At 37.9% G+C, this 23,705-nt stretch overlaps 2 pseudogenes; both read left to right on the top strand.

The window, feature by feature from the left end:
- Positions 1-7,033, top strand: part of LOC141409893 (olfactory receptor 5V1-like) — an 18,953-nt pseudogene extending 11,920 nt beyond the window's left edge.
- On the top strand, positions 6,956-23,705 carry LOC141409891 (olfactory receptor 5V1-like; annotated as a pseudogene).

The raw sequence follows: 23,705 nt of genomic DNA, 5'->3' as shown, positions 1-23,705 counted from the left end.
AAACCAAATACGACATGTTTTCACTTCTAAATGGGAGCTAAATGATAAGAACACATGGACACATAGAGGGGAACAACAGACACTGGAGCCTACTGGAGAGTGGAGGGTGGGAAGATAAAGATCAGGAAAAAGGAGGATCCATACTAAAGGATGCTAAGCTTAATACCTGGGTGACAAATAATCTCTACAACAAGCCCCCATGACACAAGTTTACCTATGTGTAAGTTTACCTACAGGTGGCTCGTGCCTGTAATCCCAGCACTTTAGGAAGCCAAGGCGGGCGGATCACCTAATGTCAGGAGTTCGAACCAGCCTGGCCAACATGGTGAAACCTCGTCTCTACTAAGTATATAAAAAATTAGCTGGGCACGGTGGTGTGTGCCTGTAATCCCAGCTACTCGGGAGGCTGAGGCAGGAGAATCGCTTGAACCCAGAAGGCAGAGGTTGCAGTGAGCCAAGATTGTGCCACTGTACTCCAGCCTGGGTGACAGAGCGCGACTCCATCTCAAAATAAATAAATAAATAAATAAATAAATAAATAAATAAATAAAATAAAAGTTAAACTTAAAAGATAAAATAAAGAACATCTAAACAAAACTCTACAGCTAGTAAAATGGTAAAATATTGAATGCTTTCCCCCTAAGATCAGGAATGAGGTAAGGATGTCCTAACTGCTCCTATTTCACATTGTTTGTATTTGCATTTACCTGATGTTGATGCATCTTTCCTAAGTTATTGGCATTTAAATATATTATTTTGTAAAGTGCTTGCTCATGTCTGCTGCAGGAGTCTGGGCAAGACAAAATGGTGACTTGGACTGGGGTATCACTAGTGATGGTGGTGAGAAATGACAGCATTTGTAAAATTTGAAAGGCAGAGTCGAAGAAAATATTTTATCCTGAAATATTTTACATGGACTACAAAATAATAGCATTGACAGCTTCAGTTGATTGAACACCTCCTTAAGTACAAGGCACATTATTTTATCTCATATTACTTCTTCCAGCAACTCTGATATAGGCCTGAATAAGATCAGAATACAATGAGCAAACTGAGGAACCAAGAAGTCAGCTAACTCATCCACCATCTACACCTAGTAACCAGTAGAAATAGGATTTTACAATCCACGTCTATCTGATTCAAGAGCCCACTTTTTCCAACATATCACCTCCTAAGATTGAAAAAGATGAGAAAATTACAGTTCATAAAAATGATTGTAAGCCTATGATAGCTTAATAGAAAGTGGGTAATTCTATCAACTTTTTTTCAAGAAATATGTAATGTTGGGCTGAGGATAAATCTTGGATTAATACAATTTAATAAGGTAACATATCCAAATACATGTTTAATTTAAAATTTTTATACCTTTTAATCTCTGAAAAGATAAATGACCCAAGTGATTTTTTAAAATTAGTATATTTCAAAACAGAGACTTAAAATTTTATTCTGAAGAGATAATCGGAGCTGTGTGAAATTACAGCATTCATAGGGAATGGAGACAATCTGAATGTTTAATCAAAAAGGAGATGCAATTTATTTCATATGATGAATCACAATGCATCCCTAAGAAATGAAGCTCATAATTTTTTGTCATTTATTTTTAATTGTGGTAAAATATATATATTTATTAGTTGACCATTTATAAGTATACAATTTTATGGCATGAAATACATTCACAATATTGTATAACCATCACTGTTATCTATAACCAAAAGTCTTTCGTCATCCTCAACATAAACTCTGTACCTATTAAACGGTAACTCCCCATTTCAACTCACCTTGAAGCCCCTGGTAACCTCTATTCTATTTTCTGTCTCCATTAACTAGCGTGTTCTAGGTATTTCATATAAGTGGAGTACCAATACAATATATATCTTTCCACATCTGGCTTATTTTACTTAGCATAATGTCTTCCAGGTCTATCCATGTTGTAGTATACATCAAAATTTCATTCCTTTTTATGGCTAAATAACAATTTGTTGTATGTATACCACATTTTGTATCTGCTGATGGACACTGGGGTTATTTCTGGCATTTGTGAACAAGGATGCTATGAACTTGGATGTACAAATATCTGTTTGAGTACCTGCTTTCAATTCTTTCAGACGTATTCCTACGAGCAGAATTGCTGGATCATATGGTAGTTCTATGTTTAACTTTTTGAAGAACTGTCAAAATGTTTTCTAAAGCAGATGCACCATCTTATATTAACACCAGCAATTCATGAGGGTTAAAATTTCTCCACGTTGTCGCCAAAATTTGTTGTTTTCCATTTTCTTTATTATAGCCATTTCAGTAAGTAAAAACTGGTATCTCATTGTAGTGTTGATTTGCATTTTCCTAATTACTAATGGTGTTGAGCATCTTTTCATGCCCTTATTTGTGTATCTTCTTTGGAGAAATGTCTATTCAAGTCCTGTGTCCACGTTTGAATTGGTTGGTTTTTTATAATTGTTGTTGAGTTGTAGGAGTTCCTTATATTATGAATATTAATGCATTACTAGATTTCTGATTTGCATATATTTTCTTCCATTCTACAGATTGCCTTTTTACTTTATTGATGGCATCCTTTGGATGACACTTTCTTAATTTCAATGAAGTAAATGTTACCTACTTTTTCTTTTGTTGTCTGTACTTTTGGTGTTATTTCTATGAAATAATAATCCAAATCCAAATCCAATGACAAGAAGATTGTTCCCAATTTTTTTCTGAGACTTTTATAGTTTTAGCTCTTATGTTTAGGTCTTTGATCAATTTTGAGTTAATTTTGTTTACAGTGTAAGTTAAGGGCCCCACTTCATTCTTTTGCATGTGGATATATAGTTTTCTTAGGACCATTTTCTGGAAAAACTGTTCTTTCCCCCACTGAATAGACTTGACATGCAAGTCTGAAAATCAATTAACCATATATGTGGAGGTTGATTTCTGAACTCTCTGGTCTATCCCATCAGTCTATGACTGTTCTTATTACAGTACCATACTGTTTCAGTTTAGTGTATCATTATAGTAAGTTTCAAAGCCAGGAAGTATGAATCCTCCAACTTTATTCTTCCTTTTCAAGGTTATTTTGGCTATCCAGGGTCCCTTGCAATTCCATAACATTTGAGGATGGGCTTTTACATTTCTGTGAAAATGGCTGCTGGAATATGATATGGATTTCACTGAATCTGTAGATCACTTTGGGTAGTATTGATATCTTAACAATGTTAAGTCTTTCTATCAATGAACGTAACATATATTTCATTTAGGTTTTTCTTTAATTTATTTCAACAATGTTTTGTAGTTTTCAGTGTACAAGTTCTTCATCTCCTTAGTAAGATTTATTCTAACTACTTAATTCTTTTAGATATACTGTAAGTAGAATTAATGTCTTAATTTCCTTTTTGAATTGCCATTGCTAGTATACAAACATGCAACTGATTGTGCTGTGAGCAACTTTGCTGAATTTGCTTATTAGCACTAGTAGTTTTCCAGAAGATGGTTTGACATTTTCTCTATATATGATCATGCCATACTTATAGAGAGGTAGTTTCAGTTCTTCTTTTCCAATTTGGAAAAACTGTTAATATTTTAAAGCTACAGCAAGCAAGATGTATGTAAAATGAAAAAAACTACAATGAAATACACTGAAAGGTAGTACTGACTGATTCTGCAGATGATTAAATTATTTATAGCTTTCTGCACGTTCTTAAATTTTTGTAATGAAATTTGTTTTATTACTTGCCAGGCGCAGTGGCTCATGCCTGTAATCCCAGCACTTTGGGAGGCCGAGGCGGGCACATCACAAGGTCAGGAGATCAAGACCATCCTGGCCAACATGGTGAAGCCTCATCTCTACTAAAAATACAAAAATTAGTCAGGCATGGTGGCACGTGCCTGTAGTCCCAGCTACTCAAGAGGCTGAGGCAGGAATCGCTTGAACCCGGGAGGCGCAGGTTGCAGTGAGCCAAGATTGCGCCACTGCACTCCAGCCTGCCGACAGAGCAAGACGGCGAAAAAAAAAAAAAAAATTAGCTGACAACATCACTAATCATCAGGGAAATGCAAATTAAAACCTCAATGAGATACCACTTTACCCCTGCAAGAATGACCATAATGAAAAAGTCGAAAAACAATAGCTGTTGGAGTGGATGTGGTGAAAAGGGAATACTTACACTGCTGATGGGAATGTAAATTACTACAACCACTATGGAAAACAGATGGAGATTCCTTAAAGTACTAAAAGTAGATCTACCATTCGATCCAGCAATCCCACTATGAGTATTTATCAAAGAAAAAGAAGTCATTATATGAAACAGACACATGAACATGCATGTTTACAGCAGCACAATTCACAACTGCAAAGATATGGAACCAACCTAAGTGCCCATCAACCAACGAGTGGATGAAGAAAATGTGGTATATATACAGCATGAAATACTACTCAGCCATAAAAAGGAATAAACTAACGTCTTTTGAAGCAACTTGGATGGAGCGCAGGCTATTATTCCAAGTGAAGTAATTTGAGAATGGAAAACCAAATACTGTATGTTTTCATTTATAAGTGTGAGCTAAGCCATGAGGATGCAAAAACATACAGAGTAATATAGTGGACACTGGGGACTCAGTGGGGAGGTTGGGAAGTGGGTAAGGGATGAAGGACTACACACTGGGTACAGTGTACACTGCTCAGGTGAGGGGTGCTCTAAAATCTCAGAATTCACTGCTAAAGAACTCATCTATGTAACCAAAACCACCTGTACCCCCAAAACCATAAACATTAAAAATAATAAAAAGAAAAAATGAGCTGACGTGTGTAGTGTGTAGTGTTGGTTCCCTGAGGTCAACCCTACATGTCATCCCTACCCAGGCTGATCTATGTCCAACATTATTTGACATGGCCATGCACATTTACAAACCCATTTGAGGTTGTTCTCAGTATATTCTCACTATGGTTTCTTTTTTCTTTGTTTTGTAGCTGTGACAGCAGTTGAAATGAGCGATCAAACATATGTCACCAAATTCATCTTTTGGGTATTTTCCAATCTCTCCAACCTACAAGGCTTGTTCTTTCTGGGCCTTCTGGTCATTTACCTGACACTCTGTGGGAGAACATGCCCATAGTGGTGGCTGCCAGAGTTAGCCCTCCACACTCCACTGTCTCATCTCCTCAGCAACCTGAGTTTCCTGGATATCTGCTACAGGTCTACCACCATCCCGGTCATGCTGGTGAACTTCTTCCAGGAGAAGAAGATCAACTCCTATGAGGGCTGCCTTTCCCAGATCTTCTTCCTTGCGTCATGAGCCAGCACTGAGGGTGTCTTGCTGGCTGCCATGGCTTATGACCACTGTGTGGACATTTGTCATCCTCTTCAATATAAGCTCCGAACTGTTTGGTAACTGGGTTTTGGATGTGTGGGCTGGTCAATTCTGGGACACACACAGCACTGACAGCCACATTCATTCTGTGTAAACCCAACCCAATCAGCCACTTTCTGTGTGTCATCCCATTGCTCCTGGAGCTCTCGTGCTCAGACATCTGTGTCAGTGAGTCTGTGCTCCACGTGGTAAGGGCCACCACCGGCCAGAGTCCCTGCCTGTTTATAGCAATGTCCTACATATTCATCATGTCTACCATCATTAGGATTCCCTCTGCTCAGGGCAGGAGCAAGGCCTGCTCTACCTGTGCCTCCCACATCACCATGGTGGTGGTCTTCTTTGCAACACACCACTTCAACTATGACAGGCCCAGAGAAGGGTGCTCCCTGGACAAAGACATCCTGGTCTCTGTGCTTTTCTGTGTTGTGACCCCAGCGTTGAACTCCAGCGCCTACAGCCTGAGAAACAGGAGGTCAAGAGTGCAGTGAGGAGGTTGACAGGAAAACACAGATTCTCTAGTGAGGTCAGCAACTAGATCACATTCTGGATTAGAGAAAAATATGAACATTCTAGTTTCAATTATAATTGTGCTCACTCCACATAGCATCTTTTGACAACTCTGATGCCCATCCCACCAGGACAAACAGCTATACCTGTGTTGAGCACTTAACACACTGTGATGTTGCATGCTTTCTGTTCTCTAATCCACTGATATTTTGGAACATCTTAATCATGCACTCCCAAAAACTAGCAGTCACTCCCTATTTGCCCCCAGTTTTGTAGCTCTAAACAACCACTAACCTGTTTCTGTGGTTTTGGATATTGCTATTCTGGATGTTTCATATAAAGGAAATCATATAATATGTGCCTGGTATGTCTAGCATCTCTCACTTGAGATAATGTTTTCAAGTTTCATCACTATGACAGCATGTATCAGTACTTCGGTCCTTCCTACTGCTAAATAATTTCCATCATATAGATACACCACATTTTATTAACCCATTTATCACTGGATAGACATTTTGGTTATTTTAACTTTTTATGAATAATGCTCCTATGAAAATTTATGTACAAATTTTTGGTAGACAAATATTTTTATATATCCTGGGTGTATAGCTAGGAAAGGAAGTGTTGGATCATATGGTAAATCTATGTTTAACTTTTTAAAGAACTTCCAGACTGTTTTCAAAGCAGTGGCACTAAGAACAGTGAGTGGAGTTTCTAATTTCTCTACATCCTCACCAACACTTATTGTTATGTCTGCCTTTTATTATAAGCATCCTGGCATATATGAAGCCCTATGTCAAATGCGATTTTGATTTACATTTCCCTGAAGGCTAATGACCCTAAGGGTTTTAATAATCTCCATTTCTGTGCTACTTCTTCGCACATGGAAAAACCCGTTGCTAGGGGATTTTTGAGCTTTAGTGACTTAACACTGTCTAATGTTTTTATCTTAATTCAGTGCAGGAAAATACTGCAAGATTTTCAGACTTATACCTTCTCCACATGTAGGCCCTACAGAACTATTTGATGGCTCTGCCATTTTCCCCTTCAGAACTCCACAACAAGCAGTGCCATCACCAGGTTATGAGCAATGGCAGGACCAGAAATCAGGGGCCACAAAGGTCTAAGTGGTGCCAGCAGGAAAGAAGGGAAGCACTGCATGCAGGGGGCAGCCCTAACTAGGAGCCGCTTGAAGCTGAGACAGCAGACATGTTGCAGTACTGTGGCTCCAGATACACGTTCCTCCGGTGGGGCATGTGGCATGAAGAGGCTAGGTCCAAGCAAAGCCCATGGCCATGGCCACCAGAACAAACAGAAAACACTCCCTCATGTACTGTAAAACCCAATCAAATAAACCCACATCCATGCATATGCCTTCACTCACTAACTAGGAGGAGGACAAGGCTGTCTTTCAGGCTTTAGCCACCACAACTCCTGACAACAAATCCAGTACCAAACTCTATTCACAGTGTCTCCAAAGAGCTAGAAAGCTGATCTCCTCACTGTGTGCTGGGAAAAGATGATAGCCACAACCTTAATGAATCCAAGAGAGAACTAATTGCTCTTCATTTCTACACTTTCTAATCAAGCTGTTGCCCTTGAGTTATGTTTGTACTTGGAGGAGTCCCAGAACATTTGCTTAGAGAGAGATTAGATGGATACTCCCTAAAGGACAGTCCACAGGCATTTATACATGGCCATCCTAGAAGAATGAATCATAGAGTGATCAGAGAGGATTTTTGGTTCCTGCATTAGGCAATGACTATGCCGTTGGCAGCTCCTGGAATGGCAGGTCCCTTCATGTTGCATGGAGTTCAATAGCCAGCTGTATCGAAGAATATTCTCTCCATAGCAGTGTTGGGAGCACAAGCCCCACCCCCAAAGCCAGAAATCAAAGCCTTTCAGTGAGGCTCAGTGGTACGTAATTTATTTATTTATCATCACGATTAAGAAAAACTGCCCAATGTCAGGATATACCTACCCCTTAGTAACACACTGTATATTGTGCATATTTTTATTACCATTTTGGTAACATTTATGTAATGACATATATTAACAAATTTTCTGTGTGTATACATTTCGACAGTACAACTTATAGAATTAGAGTAGAACTTACTTTAGAAATTATCTACTCCAGAACCTAAGGAATGTCTGAGTTATTTAAGTGAGATAATATAAGTGAAAAAATTTTCATGGCATAATACAAAATGCAAAGTATTAGTATTCTATTTTTGACAAGCAGGACAGAAAGGAATAATTTTTCAGGAGAAAGCACAGGGATATATTTCCACTATTACACATTACAGTGCAACAATAGGTGCAGATAAAATAATTGTCTAAAGAAATTTGATTAAATTCATACAAAACATATATTTGGAAACATTTATTCGCTAACCAGGGGTTCCCATCTTTATGTGGCAACACATTGATGTTTCGGAGAGGTGTGTTGCAAGCAATTTATTGACTATAATAAAGGCTTGAAGCTTGTGAATGACTTACTTTACCTATGATTCTTTTTATTAGAAATAAATATTTAAAGCTATTTGTAAATCATTTCATCCCCAATCATTTGCCTTAGAGATTACTGATTGGGAAAGAAAGAAGCAGAGTTGCTGCTCTCTGGCTGGGAACTGAACAGAACGTGCCACATGGTCTCCATTGGAACCATTGCTCTTACAGGGCCATGGTGCCACATTTATGCCCCAACAAGCTGTTCTTTTCCTCAGGTCTCTAAGATGTTTGCACCAGAACCATTGAACAGAAAAGTTCTCCAGTGCTCAGCTGAGATGTCCCTTCTTAACCTTTCTCTGTAGGTCTGACTAAAGTGCTGGATTTTATATCTTTCCTGTTCCCCTGACTTCCACCTGAGTTGTTCGTGAACAGTCTTTGAGCCCCAAGCTTTGGGTCCCTGTTTAGCTTGGATGCCACTGGGAGTATCAGACTCTGTGATGCCAGGGTCAAGGACCTAAAACACCTTCTCATAGGCAGGGCATTGCAGACCAGTCCTTCTCCACTCTGACATACATGTTCATGAGGGGTGCTCAGAATTTGCCAGTGGCTCTATGCTACCTCTGGCATAGGCTTGGGAGGAGTGCAATTTTCTGTAAGACCTCTATACAGTTACCCTCTTGTCAAAGTTAACACAGGTTAAGAAATGCAAATTTATGTCATGTTTCAGGCAGAGACAGATGTTGAGAAATATGTGCCCAATAAATCCTATATAGTCTCATCATGAGGCTGATACAGTAAATATAATTAGTGGAAAAATAAGTCAATAATTTCATCCTTTTTTAATTCCAAGAAATTCATTTAATCAGTGTTAGCATTAACTTTTGTTTTGACTTGTTTTGTTTTGTTGTTGCTACTGATTGAACTGATTCTCAGGAGACTGAAAAGAGGTAGGCATTTTTCTTATTTGGTCCTTTCTGTCTCTCTTTATTTTACGGAATTATGGAATGCAGAACAGGGAATTGGAAAGAGTATAGCCTTTAGAGTCAGATGGGCATGGGTTAAATCCCAGCCACTAATATAGTAGCCAGGTAATTTGAAGCATCAGTTTCCCCACCATCAGAGTAAACAGGCAACCTACAGAATGGGAGAAAATTTTTGCAATCGACCCATCTGACAAAGGGCTAATATCCAGAATCTATAAAGAACTCAAACAAATTTACAAGAAAAAAATCAAATCACCCCATCAAAAAGTGGGCAAAGGATATGAACAGACACTTCTCAAAAGAAGACATTTATGCAGCCAACAGACACATGAAAAAATGCTCATCATCACTGCTCATCAGAGAAATGCAAATCAAAACCACAAAGAGATACCATCTCACGCCAGTTAGAATAGCAATCATTAAAAAGTCGGGAAACAACAGGTGCTGGAGAGGTTGTGGAGAAATGGAACACTTTTACATTGTTGGTGGGACTGTAAACTAGTTCAACCATTGTGAAAGACAGTGAGGCTATTCCTCAAGAATCTAGAACTAGAAATACCATTTGACTCAGTCATCCTATTACTGGGTATATACCCAAAGGTATTATAAATCATGCTGCTATAAAGACACATGCACACGTATGTTTATTATGGCACTATTCACAATAGCAAAGGGTTGGAACCAACCCAAATGTCCATCAATGATAGACTGGATTAAGAAAATGTGGCACATATACACTATGGAATACTATGCAGCCACAAAAAAGGATGAGTTCATGTCCTTTGTAGGGACATGGATGCAGCTGGAAACCATCATTCTCAGCAAACTATCCCAAGGACAGAAAACCAAACACCGCATGTTCTCACTCATAGGTGGGAATTGAACAATGAGATCACTTGGACACAGGGTGGGGAACATCACACACCAGGGCCTGTCGTGGGGTGGCGGGAGGAGGGAGGGATAGCATTAGGAGATATACCTAATGTAAATGACGAGTTAATGGGTGCAGCACACCAACATGGCACATGTATACATATGTAACAAACCTGCACGTTGTGCACATGTACCCTAGAACTTAAAGTATAATAATAAAAAAAGCATCAGTTTCCTTACTTGCAAATCTTAATCAATTCCTACTATATAAGGTTGTTGTGATACATACATGAGACTGTGTGTGCAAAGCACCCAGTGTAGCTCCTGGTACCTTGTAAGTACTTAAGAAGCAGTAGCCACCATTATAATTGGGGCTATCGTTACTGTCCATCACAGGGCTATGTAGGGATGGAAGGGAAACTGGGATTGTTTGTTTCTGTTATTCAGTCAATCATATACAAATAACACACTGTGAACAGTGGTGCAGAGCAGAGTGTTCTGTGAAAGGGAAGATACTCCATTTACATTTTATGTATTTTTCACTTACGTGAAATTTTTCAGTGAGCACATGCTACTTTTGAAATTTAAAATTCCTATATAGTTTTTATTTTAAAAATGAAATGTTAAGGACAAGACTCCCTATATAGTTCCTTAACTTTTCCTGTGAATCTATAATTGCTCCAAAATAAAACATTTTAAAATCTCTATTTGATAAATAACATAAAATAAGGGATATATATATATATAGATAACATAACATTGGAGCCAAGGAGGCTTTTGGACATGTGAAATGTTTACCTTCCTGGAAGATGTTCATAAACACCAAAAGTGGATTTCCACAAGGTAGGTGAATACTAAGAGATGATTGATATTCTTGGTCTGATCTGATCTTATGAAATATGACATTTTCATGGTCATAAAAATGCTATGTTTTCACATTGAAAGAACAGTGGAATTTGGAGCTAAAAAGGACTATAAGAATCAACTCAAATGATCTTCACTTGAGACATGAGTTAATCTTTGCAGGAGATGCAGCTATCCAGCCTCTATTTGAATATCTCCAGTACTGTCATCTCATTACTCTATGTATTATAAAATGCTTGCGTAAGTAGTCTAAATGCAATTAATGAAATAAGAAGTTGCAATGTTAAAAAAAAAAGAAAGAATAGTTATCAGGTCTCTATACTTACATTTACACACTTCAATTAAGTAAAAAGGTGGAGATTTCAATTCATATGCCAAGTGGATTACTGAGAAATTCTTGGAATGAAGCAAATAGAGTTGTGAGCATGTAACTGAATATTCATACATTGTTATGAAAAGGGGGTGTTGCTCAGTAGTCAAAAATGAGACTCTGAATTCAGAATAGCAGGATAAACTCTTAAAGTCTCAGTTTTCTTATCTGCAAAATGGGGTTAATAGCAGTATTTACACTTTTTAGTTGTTTTGAGAATAAATGGGATAATTCATGAAGATTGCCTGGCACAGAGCACGTGCTCAACAAGTATTAATAAGATGAACAGTGTTGGTATTAGTAATACATACAAGAGGATAGGAAAACACAGTGCCTTACTTTGAGGTGGCCTTGACTGGCTAATCACATATTTTCCAGGAAGGTGTCCAGTGCTGAATAGGCGAGAACAACAAGGTCATCTTTTTTATCACCACTATAGGCTGTTGAGACAGAAGGGACCTCAGAGGTCAACCAGTCTGGATCTTTGTTTAGGAAGCAATGAAACAGAAGCCTAAATCATACTCTAACAGAAGTAAATCTCTAGGTTACTCCCTTCATAATTTTTAAAGAATATGTGATTCGAGACAAATAGGAGGTAGACAAAAGTTGGAGCAACTCAGAAGGAAGGAGCCAATTCTGGGTACCAGCCTCCATGGCTTTGCTTCTCTGCTCCCTTTACCTCAAATGATTATCCCCATATTTCTGCCTGTTTAAATCCTTTAAGGTCCACCATAGTGCTATGTCTTTAAAAAGCTTTTGATATCTCTAATCCTACAGACGTTCTTTACGGTGCTTCTATATTCATCAAACATTTATTGAATCCGTGCTTGTACATGAGGCTCCAGGCTACGTTTTCATACAGAATTGAAAGGCTCAGACTGTAACTTCAAGGTATTTGTATTTAAGATGGAAATGGGGGCTCTGAGCAAGCACTGAGTGTCCTCTTCCTACAACTGTTTAGCCAGGGGCTATCTGACCAAAGATTAATAAAGAAAAAAATAATAATAATTTAAAAAGTAAACAAAATGTCACAAAGCTTTCTGTCTCATATTGTAGTTTATCTTCCCATTAGATTGTTTGCTTATTGAAGACAGGAATAAGGTCTTACTCCCCTTTGGGTCTCTTTATAATACCTATTATAGAGCTGTATTAGACCCTATGGAGGAACTAAATTGGTTTGAATTGAAAACTAGCCACTACCAAAGAAAGATTATTGGAAAATGCTGAAAGAAAATAAGAATTTCATAGCTTGAAGAATTTTATAGCTAGAAGGCACTTACATGTCATAAGAGGTAGCAATTTGTCTTTCCTTTTTCCTTTACACTAGGAGAAATGCAGGTGAGATATAAAGGAATGAAAGAAATATTAAATGCTGTAATAAATTTCTGAGATGCAATGGAGAATTTTTCTTAACAAATTTATTAAGAAAAGACTTAGTCTACTAATTTTAGGGGTAAGCGTAGCTCTGTTAGGTGGAAATAGCTTACACTTGCTGCTCAAGTGTGGTCCCTGGGTCAGCAGCATTGGTGTTGCCTGGGAACTTACTGGAACTGCAGGTTATTTAATGCACATTCAAGTTTGGGAATGCACTGGCCTGCACGATGACCTCCGAATATGCCATCTGGTTCCAGGCACTCATATTATGGGGGAGAATACAAATAGAAATCGAGGCCAGGTGAAAATAATTCATAAATTCATGGCAATAAATTAACTTTACCACAAGCACCTGAAATAATTTGGGTTTTCTTTTAGAGAAATTGTCCTGCATACTGGTATTCTGCGCGTGTGTGAGAGCGCGCATGCGTGCGTGTGTGCGCGTGCGTGTGCGTGTGCGCGTGTGCGTGTGTGCGTACGTGTGTGTGCGCGCGCGCGTGTGGTTTAAGTAGATCAGCAATTTACCGGGCAATATGAAAATTCAATTTAAAAAGTTTAATAATTGCTTTGTGTTACTGAAATTAAGTATAAGTAGATGTTACCCTGATGTGCTATAAGGATTTTCAAAATCACATCAGTTACTCTAGTTAATGTATGCCTCATTTTGTTTCTTTTGAGGAAATAAACCCCTTAAGGTTAGTCAACAAAACATTTCATTTATTGCCAAAACAAACAAACAAAAAAAATCCTCTTTTAAGACCTCTACGCTTGTTTATTTTCCACAGTTTATATTTAGATTTAAAAATTATTTATGCTTAACTTCAGTACCAACTTTCTATTGAAATTTAAATACTTTAAGCTCCTGAAGCCCCCGAGATTTGGAATTTTTAATGAAAGCTGTACTGGCATATGAATCACGTGCCTTGAATTCTCAGAATCAAAGAATGCATGGGCTTTCAAGACTATAGAGCAGTTTGCAAATATAAGATATTATCAGTATCACTACTAATAATTACTATATGACTTAAACCCTCTGTGCCTCAGTTTATTTATCTCCAAAACGGGTATGGTAGGTTGTCTTATAGGTTATTATGTGAATCAAATAAGTTAATAAATGTAAAAAGCTGAGATGTAATACACGTAAAAAGTTAGCACATAATAGAGATTTAACTAGTGTTAGCTATTATTATATAATGTTTGTTTCTATCCATTACTCAGTTTGAAAAATACTGTTTGAATTCAGGTATGTAAAAATGTTGCATCTTTTCAAAGAAACTCATTGGGTTTTCGTTGGATGCATTATACTAAAATCAATTTAATCATTAAAGAAAAGCATACTTTGAAACTATTAAGAAAGATATATATTTTTGTTGTTGTTGTTGTTGTTGTTTGTTGTGTTTTCTGAGATAGAGTCTTACTCTGTTGCCCAGGCTGGTTTGCAGTGGCATGATCTCGGCTCACTGCAACCTCCGCCTCCCAGGTTCAAGCAATTCTCCTGCCTCAGCCTCCTGCGTAGCTAGGATTACAGGTGTGCGCCACCACACCCAGTTAATTTTTGTATTTTTAGTAGAGACAGGGTTTCACCATGTTGTCCAGGCTGGTCTCAAACTCCTGACCTTGTGATCCGCCCTCCTCGGCCTCCCAAAGTGCTGGGATTACAGGTGTGAGCCACCAAGCCCAGCCTAAGCAAGATTTTTTTAAAAGCCAATTTTTTGGTACAGAACCAGTCTAAGAAAAATCACCCTCAAATTATTTTTTTCTATGAAATCTATCTATCTCCATGTGATCATGGAGAATAAAGTCATTATTATACGGGAGAGGGTTTTCAATGAGGCTGCCTATTCCTAGGAATAAGAATTTAAATTCTAAGGGACAAGTGTATATTGTATTACAGAAAGTGTCATGCATAGGTGGTGATTGCTAATAATAAATTTTAATGATGACGGTGGTGATCGTCTCAGTCCTTTTCGCATTGCTCTAAAAGAATACCTGATGCTGGGTAGTTCATAAAGAAAAGAATTTTATTTGGCTCACAGTTCTGGAGGCTGTACAAGAAGCATGGCACCAGCATCTTCTGGTGAGGGTCTCAGGAAGCTTCCAATCATGACAGAAAGGGAAGTGGAGCTGGCATGTAAAGTGGTGAGAGAGAAAGAACGAGAGAGAGGAGGAGATGCCAGGCTTTTTGACAATCAGTCATGATGTGAACTAATAGAATGAGAACTCACTCATTGCTGCAAGGATGGCACCAAGCTGTTCATGAGAGATTTGCCCCCATGAGCCGAACCTCCCACTAGACCTCACTTCCAACATCTGGGATCAAATTTCAGCATGAAATTTGGAGGGCATGAAATATCCAAACTACATCAGGGATGATGAGTAATAAGAAAAAATAAGGCCAGGCACAGTGGCTCACCCTGTAATCCCAACACTTTGGGAGGTTGAGGTTGGCAGATCACTTGAATCCAGGAGTTTGCGATCAGCCTGGGCAACATGTCCAAACCCCGTCTCTGCTAATAATACAAAAAATTAGCCAGGTGGGGTGGTGCGTGCCTGTGATCCCAGCTACTCAGAAGGCTGAAGTGGGAGGATTGACAGCCTGGGAGGTTGAAGCTGCAGAGAGCCAAGATTGCACCACTGCACTCCAGCCTCGGCAACAGAGCCGACAGAGCAAAACCCTCTCTCAAAAAAAAAAAAAAAAAAAAAAAAAAGTAAGAAAAAATTCACATTACTACTTACCCACCTTATCCCCTGGCCCACAAGAAATTAGATTAGTCAGTTAAACTAAAGACAAAAAGTTACATGTAGACATACGTATACAGATTTTTTTAATGCCCTATAAATATGTTCCTCAGGCACTGACTTGAACTAATATGAAGTCACATTTCAAGACCTTTATAATAAGCAGTGTGTGCAACCTCAGAAACCATATTTTAGAAAATCCCTGAAAATTTATATTCAGTTTTCTAATTTAGATATCCATAGACTGGGTGATGTTTGGATCAGTTTCCCAAAGTAAACTCTTACAGAACCACCTTCCATGAGGAATTTCATTTCTTCCTGTGAATACATCTAGACATCTACCTATAAAAGAGATTTTCATATCTACCTTTTTGATATGAGGAGTGAAAAAAAAGTCCCTGATTTTCGAATGACTCAAAGTTTATGCAGTTAACAGAGAAAACAGAATAAAACACACACATAACATCAGAAATTTCCAGGAGTACATGCAGATTCCCAGCTCAGTTCCAATGGTGATTTACTGTAAATCATTGCTAATAAGGGATTAATAAGAGAAATGCTTATTATTTAGGGAAATTACTTAGGAAAAGCAATGCCTATAGCTGAGGTAGGTAGGGTTCTGAGTATTTTCAAGTCCTTTCTGGATACCTCTTCACCACATTTTCTGTAAACACTGAGGAGCGCAAGATTCCCACCTTAGCCTTCCTCTCCTCTCACTCTATCTATTCTTCTTGATTGAATTTATGTACACCTGTTGCTGCAACAGTTGTCTTCAGGATGACTCCCAAATTATTATCTGCAGTTCTAGCCTGTCTCCTGAGACCAAATCCTGTATTTTGAACAGCCTATTAGGAATTTCTGCATGGAGATCCCAAAATTACCTAACATTCAACATTATTTGAATCTAATCTACTATCTCCTCCCCCTAAATCTGCTCTACCTCATGTATTTCCTGCTTTAATTAATGATCCCACCATCCAGCCAGCCTGCCCAAACTGATTCCATATCCTCACACATCCTCACCACCCATGGATTTAAAGTGCTTCAACCATGGCTTCCTCTCTGTGAACCAACGCTTCAGGGATTTTCTCCAAGCTCCAAAACATCTTTAGCTATAGACCATTTCATTTTAATCTGTTTTTAGCACTCAAACCACTCTTTGGGACCAAACGAAGGTGTTTTAACCTGAGGCACACGGACTATCAACAATAGGCAGACTCTGTAACTCTTCTTGCCCATTCTTACACCAAAGCCTGGCTTCCAAGCAGACACAAAGTGAGACCCACATCTCTGAAAAATATTTTTTTAATTGGCCCAGCATAGTGGTGTATGCCTATAGTCCCAGCTACTTACGAGACTGTGGCATGAGGATTGCTTGAGCCCAGGAGTTTGAGGCTGCAGTGAGCCATGATCACACCACTGCACTCCAGCCTGGGCAACAGAGTGAGACCCCATCTTAAAAACAAAGGTAGGAAAAAATATAGCCTGAAGAGACAATACATAAAAACCAGACTCAAATATGAGAAATATTTTTAAACTATGAGACAAGGAATTTAAAATTATAATGATTAATCGCTTAGAAGCCTTAATGGAAAAAGTAACCAACCTGCAAGATCACATAGTTGATTTCAGCAGAGAGGTGAAAACTATAAGAAAAGATCAAATGGAAGTGCTATAAATTAAAAACACGGTAATAAAGATGAAGAATTCATTTAACAGGCTCTTCAATAAACTTGATACAGCTGAAGAAAGAATTCGTGAACTTCAAAATAGGTCAACAGAGGCCAGGTGCAGCGGCTCACAGCTGTAATCCCAACACTTTGGGAGGCTGAGGTGAGTGGATCACTTGAGGTCAGGAGTTCGAGGCCAGCCAGGCCAATATGGTGAACCCCTGTCTCAGGCTGGGTGTGGTGGCTCACGCCTGTAATCCCAGCACTTTGGGAGGCCGAGGCAGGTGGATCACGAGGTCAGGAGATCAAGACCATCCTGGCTAACATGGTGAAACCCCGTCTCTACCAAAATATAAAAACAAAATTAGCCGGGCGTGGTGGGTGCCTGTAGTCCCAGCTACTCGGGAGGCTGAGGTAGGAGAATGGTGTGAACCCAGGATGGGGAGCTTGCAGTCAGCCGAGATTGTGCCACTGCACTCCAGCCTGGGTGACAGAGCGAGAGCGAGATTCCATCTCAAAAAAAAAGAAAGAAAGAAAGAAAGAAAGAAAGAAACACCATCTCTACTAAAAACTACAAAAAAAAAAAAAAAAAAAAAAAAAAAAAAAAGCTGGATGCAGTGGTGGATGCCTGTAATCTCAGCTACTCAGGAGGCTGAGGGCAGAAGAATCTCTTAAAACTGAGAGGCAGAGGCAGAGGCTGTGGTGAGCCAAGATCACGCCACTGCACTCCAGCCTAGGTGACAGAGTGAGACTTCATCTCAAAAATTAAAAAAAAAAAAGAAAGAAAAAAGAAAATAAGTCAACAGAAATTACACAAACCAAACACAAGGAGAAAAAAAAGAGTTAAAAGCAATTTTTAAGCCAGAGTATCCAAGAGATATGGTACAGTACCAAACTGTCTAAAAATTGGAATTTGAGAAGGAAGAGACAAGTAGTAGGAGGAAAGAAACAACCAACAGAGCATCACAAATAAGAAATACAGCAGATTTCACATCAGAAACTACACAACCAGTGCTAAATGAAATGATGTGACATCTTTAAAGTGCTAAATGGGAAAAAAGAAAAAAAATAACCTGTTAACCTGAAGACATCCTTCAATTATTGAGAGAAATAAGGATTTTCTCAGACAAATAAAAACAGGGAATGTGTTGCCAACAAATATACTCTAAATAAATGTTAATGAAAGTTTTTCAGGTATAAGAAATATGCTGTAAGTCAGAAACTTGGATCTATACAAACAAATGGAGAGTGTTTGAAATGAATTAAATCAAGATAAATGTATTGGGTTGAATAGTGTTCCCCTAACATTCATGTCTCACCAGAATGTGATCTTATTTGGAAATAGGGCCTTTGAAGGTGTAATTATTTAAGTTAATAGGAGATTATACTGGATTAAGGTGGGACCTAAACACAGTTAGTGGCATCATTATAAGAAAAGGAGAGGACAAATAAAGACACACACAAACGAGAGCGCCATGCAAAAATAGAGGCAAAGACTGGAGTCATGCAGCTACAAGCTGAGGAACAACAGGGATTGTCAGGAACCACTGGCTGCTAGGGAGAAACAGAAAGGTTTTCTTCCCTAGAGCCTTCAAATTGGGTTTTAAAAGGCAGTATCCAACTATACACTGTCTAAAAGAAACCCACTGTAAATATAAGGAGAGGGGAGAGTTGAAAGTAAAAGAAGAGAGAAAGATATACTATGCAAATGTTGCATAGTAAAAGTGGGCAAAGGATATATTAATTTTAGACAAAATAGACTTCAGAATGAAGGAAGATCACCAGGGATTAAAAGGAATATTGCATAATGATAAATCAAATCTCCACGAAGACATTATCCTTTATGTGTAAGCACCTGAAAAAGAACTTCAAATTACATGAGGCCAAACCTGACAGATCTGAAAGGAAAAATAGACAAATGCACAATTATAGTTGGAAACTTCTACACGCCTTTCTCATTAACAATAAATATCAAGCAGAGCATATTCTTTGGCCATATAGAATAATAATATTAGAAAGATACCTAGAATATTCCTAAATATTGGCTATTAAACAATACATTTTAAGATAACTTATGAAGCAAAGAAAGTCTCAAAGGAAATTTTTAAATATTTTGAACTAAATGAAAATAAAAACAATAAATCAAAAATTCTGAAATACAGCTAAAGCAGGGTTTAGACAGAAATATATACCACTTAATGTGTATATTAGAAAAGCCTGTATCTATAATCATTAACCTAAACTTCTGTCTTAGAGAAAGAAGAAGATATCAAACCCAAAGCAAACAAAAGTAAAGAAACAATAAAGATTTGAGAAAAAAAATCAATGAAATTGAAACAATAGAGAAAAATCTGTGAAAATAAACTAGTTCTTTAAAAAGAGCAATAAGATTGATAAACATCTAGGCAGGTTGACTAAGAAAAAAAGACAGAAGACACAAATTATAAATGTCAGGAATAAGACAAGAGCAATCAATACTGACCCTACATTAAAAGGATAATTATGGACTACTACTACTTGACAGCATAGATGAAACATAACACTTTCTTGAAGACATCAGAAGGTCCCAAAACTCACTCAAGAAGAAATGGATAACCTGAATAGTTCTATGTATGTTAAAGGAATTGAATGTTTAGTTTAAAACATTCCAAAAAAGAAAAGTCCAGACCCATATGACTTGGGGGGTTTTTTTTTTCTTTTTTTTTCTTTTCTTTTCTTTTTTCTTTTTTTTTTTTTGAAACTTGGTAGATTTTTATTCAAACAATAAATCACTAAAACAAAAAAAAGGAAAGGAAAGGAAAAAAGGACAGGATAATTGGAAAAACTTAAACATACTGACTTGATAATGCCTTAGTAGACATTATTTTCTTTTTTTATTTTAATTTTTTAAGTTCTGAGGTACATGTGCAGGATGTGCGTGTTTGTTACATAGGTAAATGTGTGCCATGGTGGTTTGCTGCACCTAACAACCCATCACCTAGGTATTAAGCCCAGCATGCAAACGACCCCCATTAAAAAGTGGGCAAAGGATATAAACAGACACTTCTCAAAAAAAAAGACATACTTGCAGCCAACAAACATATGAAAAAAGCTCAGCATCACTGATTATTAGAGAAATGCAAATCAAAACCACAATGAGATACCCTCTCACACCAGTCAGAATGGTGTTTATTAAATAGTCAAGAAACAACAGATGCTGGTGAGATTGTGGAGAAATAGGAACATTTTTACACTGTTGGTAGAAATGTAAATTAGTTCAACCATTGCGGAAGACAGTGTGGTGATTCCCCAAAGATTTAGAACTGGAAATACCACTTAACCCAGCAAACCCATTAACTGAGTATGAATCCAAAGGAATATAAATCATTCTTTCTTTTTATTTTATTTTATTTTTTTGGAGACAGAGTCTCACTCTGTCACCCAGGCTGGAGTGCAGTGGCGTGATCTTGGCTCACTGCAACCTCTGCCTCCCAGGTTCAAGCGATTCTCTTGTCTCAGCCTCCCGGGTAGCTGGAACTACAGGCACATGCCACCACACCCAGCTAATTGTTTTTGTTTTTTGTTTGTTTGTTTGTTTTGTATTTTTAGAAGGGACAGGGTTTCACCATGTTAGCCAGGATGATCTCTATTTCCTGAGCGCATGATTCACCCACCTCAGCCTCCCAAAGTGCTGAGATTACAGGCGTGAGCCACTGTGGCCAGCCTAACTCATTCTATTATAAAGATACATGCACGCATATGTTCTCTACAGCATTATTCACAATACCAAAGACATGGAATCAACTCAAATGCCCATCAATGACAGACTGGATAAAGAAAATGTGGTATATATACATCATGAAATACTATGCAGCCATAAAAAGTTATGAGATCATATCCCTTTGCAGGGACATGGATGAAGCTGGAAGCCATTATCCTCAACAAACTAACACAGAAACAGAAAATAAAAAGCTGCATGTTCTCACTTATAAGTGAAAGCTGAACAATGAGATCACATGGACACAGGGAGGGGAGCAACACTCACTGGGGCCTGTTGGGGAAGGGCAAAGAGAGTGGGGAGAACATCAGGCTTATATGATTTCACTGTTGAATTTGACCAGGCATTTAAGGAACACATTACACCAATTATAAACAATTTCTCACAGAAAATATAAGAGGAGAGAAACTTCTGCACATATTTCATATGGCCAGCATGAGCCTGATAACAAAACTAGACAAAGATATTACAAGAAAACTAAAGATCATAAATATAGATGTAAAAGTCGTCAACAAAATATTAGCAAATTGAATCCAGAAGTATATAAAAAGAATAATACATTGCAATTAATTGAGATTGATTCTAGGAATGCAAAGTTAGTTTATCATTGAAAAAGTCAATCCATATAATTTACCATATTAACAGACTAAATAAGAAAACACGTATATTATCTCAGTAGATGCAGAAAAATCATCTAAGAAAATTCAACATCCATTCATGATAAAACCTATCAATAAAGTAGGGACAAACTGGAACTTTTTAACCTAATAAAGAGTATTGAGCACACAAAATGCAGCAGGCATATAACTTATATTATCTCATATTAGTTTTCTCAACAATTGTTAAGATAGACACCATTAATATCAGAATACAATGAGCAAACGAAGAACAGAGATCAACTAACTTTTCCACTGTCTACATCTAGTAAATGGCAGACGTAGAATTTCAAACCACATCTTTTAGGCTCAAGAGCCCGCTGTTTCTACTATATCATCTTCCCTTCAAGACAGAAAAAGAAATAAAAATTGCAGTTCACAATAATGTTTCAGAGATTAGAAAGCATAGCTTAATACAAATTTGGCAATTGTATCAATTATCTTTTCAGGATGAACATAGTTTCTGAGCTTAAATCTAGGGCTACTAAAATTTAATAAGGAAAAAAGAAAAATATATAAGTAAAATATATATTATTGGTTGAAATTTCTTATATCTTATAAACCCTGAAAAACATATTTTAACTCTTATTGAGAAAAATAAAGTTATCTAAAACCAGGCTGACTTAAAATTTAATTCTGAGAAATAATCAGAAATGTTCACAGATACTCATGTCTGAAAATTTTCATTCCAGTATTTATAATAGCAAAAGGAAGAGAAGCCATCTAAATGTTCATTCAAAAGAGAGATACTAAATTTATTTTGTGTGATGGAATAATACAGTGTAATTTTGGGAATTTGTGCTCCTAATATTTTAAACTCATAAGCAGAGATCAGGATTCATATATAGAGAAAAAGACTGGAATGGATAATACTGAAAGGTAGCATTGATTCCGTGGATGGTTTTATCCTTCTTTATATCTTTCTGCATTTTCTCAATTTTTCATAATAAAAATGTGTTACTTAAAAAATAAGATATTTAGAAAAAGGAATTTAACACAGTGGAGTGCAATTTTAGAAAGGAGCTAATGCAGAGCCAGTGAGAAATGAGCTTACTTTAACATGGGGGTTAACAGCTTGTTGCTGATTTTAAAACGTCTCCATTTATTCTTACCAGCCAGCAGCCATACAAAACCCTGTGCGAAGTTGTGATCTTCCTAAAGGTACTCCTGCATACCTCTTCAGGCTGCTGTGTATACATTATTTGACATGGCTCTGCAAGTTCAGAAACCCAATAGTGGTGCTTTCAGTAGTTCTCATTATAGTTTCTTTTTTCTTATCATTTTGTAGCTGTGACATCATTTGAAATAAATAAACAAATGTCACTGGATTTGTCTTCCTGGGATTTTTCAACCATCCAACTGACAGGGCTTGTTCTTTCTGGTTTCATGATCATTTACCTGACAACCTGACAACCTGACAACTCTCCTAGGGAACATGCTCATAATGCAGGCCACCAGGGTCAGTCCTGCCCTCCAAACTCCAATGGGTTATTTCCTCAGCAATCTGAGCTTCCTGGATATCTGCTACGTGTCTACCACCATCTTGGTCATGCCAGTGAACTTCTTCCAGGAGAAGAAGACCATCTCCTATGAGGGCTGCCCTTCTCAGATCTTCTTCCTTGTGACATGAGCTGGCATTAAGGGTGTCTTTTTGGCTACTATGGCTTATGACCACTATGTGGCTATTTGCCACCCTCTTCAATATGGGATCCTCATGAGTGTGAAGGTCTGTGTTTGTTTAATGACTTGGTCCTGGATGTGTGGGCTGGTGAATTCTGGGACACACACAGTGCTGGACAGCTACAGTTACTCTGTATGAACTCAAACCAGACCCACTACTTGCTCTGTGGCATCCCATTGCTCCTGAGGCTCTCCTTCTCAGACACTTCTGTCAGTGAGTCTGTGCTCCATGGGGCCAGTGCCACTGTTGGCCTGAGCTCCTGCCTGTTTACTGCAGCATCTGACATACTCATCATTTCTGCTATCCTTCAGATTCCCTCTCCTCAGGGCCAGAGAAAGATCTTTTCTACCTGGGCGTCCCACCTCACCGTGGTAGTGGTCTTCTTTGGGATATCCCCCTTCAACTATGACACGCCTAAGTAA

This window comes from Macaca fascicularis, chromosome 1 (assembly GCF_037993035.2).
Source record: "Macaca fascicularis isolate 582-1 chromosome 1, T2T-MFA8v1.1".
Classification (NCBI taxonomy): domain Eukaryota; kingdom Metazoa; phylum Chordata; class Mammalia; order Primates; family Cercopithecidae; genus Macaca; species Macaca fascicularis.
This window is presented reverse-complemented; position numbering and strand designations above follow the sequence as displayed.